The sequence below is a fragment of the Carya illinoinensis genome, chromosome 1 (genome assembly GCF_018687715.1).
Source record: "Carya illinoinensis cultivar Pawnee chromosome 1, C.illinoinensisPawnee_v1, whole genome shotgun sequence".
In the NCBI taxonomy this organism is placed as follows: domain Eukaryota; kingdom Viridiplantae; phylum Streptophyta; class Magnoliopsida; order Fagales; family Juglandaceae; genus Carya; species Carya illinoinensis.
In genome coordinates, this window is record NC_056752.1 from 31,965,492 (window position 1) to 31,968,201 (window position 2,710).

Here is a 2,710-nt window from a genome sequence, read left to right on the forward strand (position 1 = left end):
AAAGGCCCCTGCCAAGGGCCCCACTTGCAGAAAGGTAGAAATGAAGCTGTGTTAAGGGAGGATGGAGGAGCCCTTATCGAGGAATAGAGGATACTATCAGGATCGGCAAGCGTTTATCGATAAGGGAGGATGGAGGAGCCCTTATCGAGATTGTCACCTCCTCAATCTCGACCTAAAAATCTTATCTGGAACAGTGGCATACAACTGTTTCCAAAGTGGACCATACAAAGAACATGGTTTGTCTTTGAGTGAAGGTCATTTCAGAACAGTTGAATGTAATTGCCATTTAATTGCGAAAAGGACCATTTAATATATGGCAAATGCGAATCATAAATGGACTACGTGATCAATGGATACAATATTGATGAAGACTTGGGAGTTGGAGCAAGATGGTTCCCAAGGCATGATCTCTCACCATCCTCTTGATCATTGTGCTCTTAATTTCGGCCGAGTTATTGGGTCCATCGGAAACAATATATATAAATGAACATGCCAACGGCCAGTTAGTGTCGTTAATTTGTTGGTACCATTTTAGTTTTATGAATTGTTATTAATTAATTTACTTTCTTAGTTAAAAGTCCAATAAGAATAATTACAATTTGGAGGTTGTTGAACGAGTACTACAAAAGGCGAGATGCCATGACGAGTACCATAGCAACAGTAAAATTCAGAGTCTTGCTCATGTTTCACGACCGGCCCTAGGTGGTAAAAGGCCGTCGTGCCCTCGATGCCAACAGGATGATCTAGGCTGAAGGTGAGTTATGGCCTCGAGGACGTAACCGATCATTGTTTAAAGTTCAATCACTTTTATAATTTTTTAATTCTTCGCTCGTATGGGACGGCGGGATAAGAATAAAAATGAGATGATAGTCATCATGTGATGGTTAAAATTGTTTACATGTAGATATAATAAGTAATAACGGTCAGTAAGCCCTTCTGTTCTTCGCTTTAAACGACCAGTACGTTGCACTAATTTTAATAATCTTCATGAAAGTCATTTCCGAACATGAATATAATACATAAGCTATTTCCGAAAGGGACCAACATGACGAATGCGGATCATAACTGTAGCAACTTTTCATGTCCTAAAAGTCTTTTTGTGCGACCGCCATTTGCAAAATCATGAAATCCTTAGAATAATTTACCGGGTCGGGTCGGGTCACTCGCTTGACTATATAAATATCATGTATATCTCTCCAGACCTTTTGTGTTTTTTCACGAGATGCATGAGGAGTGTGAGTAGCAGCAAGATCGTTCACAAGGCCTTATCTCTCATGCTTTTCATCGCTCTATTAATTTCTGTTGAATTGGCTCTAGTATCGGATGCCAGAACAAACAATATCCCAGCCAGTTAAGTGTCACTATTTTTTTACCTTAGAATTAGGTTTGTAGTTGGAATGATCTTCTTACTTCTTAGTGTTCTTTTCCCCTTATTAGATCTGCAGTCTACTTTCTTAATTAGTTATATATCTGCAGACGCAAGGGGAAGACGCGGCGACAGAGGGTTCAAAGGATATAAGATAAGTGCTCCTTGTCATAGTTCACCTAGCGCTCCCAAAGGTTGTAAACCACCAGGTCATTGAGGCGGGCGATGAAGGGTAATAGAAGCATAGAATATTTAGAATCAGGCCTTCGTGACCGTTGGTAAAGGGATAATTTCGCAAGCTACATACCAACGATTATTGGCCAGAATCTGTGCTAGCCTTACATATAGGTCTTAATGTCAGTCTAGAGCATTTTTTTGTTTTGTTTTTGTTTTTTTTTGGTGATAATTAGAAGCCTGAGAATATATGGCCTATGTTTCCATCAATAAGTAAGCCTATGTGTTAAGCAAGAATTACTCGATCCCCTTCCCACCCAGAAATTGATATATATTGATCATAATGTGCATCTTTGCCCTTGGATTGTGGAGGCATGAGCTCCCATGTCAACTTCTCTAGCTTTTACGATCTGTAAAATTTGACCTAAACTCTTAATTTTCTTTAATTAATACTCAATATTATTGTATTGTTTATTAGCCGTGGATCTTGAATAGACAATATTGGGATTACGCGTTAATGATTGATCAAGTAGTACTTAGATAGATTCATCCCTTCTTGTACCATCAAATGTCTTACACCAACATTGGTGGGTTCCAAATTCAGTACTGTAATATCCATTATACCCTCTTCAATTTACCTGTTCACCAGCTATTACTTCGCTAATAGCCAGCACGGTCGCCATGAAAGAGAGGGTAGCTATTTTCAACACTAGTGTTACGAAGCTTTGTTTTCATTTTTAAAGAACTTTGATATTCACCTGTCCCGTTCTATTTTGGGAAAAAAAAAAATAATTCTTCTACAAATTAAAATAATCAACATGAAAATTGTGGCACCCCCGATCACAACGACAAGATGTTGGCTGCTCGGGTCATACACCCCTCATACAATGTGAAAATACAGTATGTGCTCGCATGCTCAATAAATTAATATAGTTAATCAGTAGCGAAAAATAAAAATGTAGTCATTAAAATCTAACTAATAATACCAGAAAAATTTAAATGCATCACAATCCCAATAATCGTAAATCACAAATTTCACAAGTGTAACAGTCCACCAGAAATTTAATGGATGAATTTCTTAAGGTTTTAGGAATATTGTGAAAACTCCGGAAAGGTCTTATGAATCAAGCAACCCAGTCAGCACTACACACAAAGCCAGCATAGCAGAAC

The 2,710-nt window shown here is 38.2% G+C and overlaps 1 long non-coding RNA gene across 1 annotated transcript; it reads left to right on the plus strand.

The window, feature by feature from the left end:
* The first annotated feature begins 1,016 nt into the window (after positions 1-1,016).
* Positions 1,017-2,017, plus strand: LOC122302352. The gene is made up of 2 exons (XR_006240445.1): positions 1,017-1,350; positions 1,477-2,017. It is a non-coding gene; the product is annotated as an uncharacterized LOC122302352 (long non-coding RNA).
* The last annotated feature ends 693 nt before the right edge of the window (positions 2,018-2,710 follow it).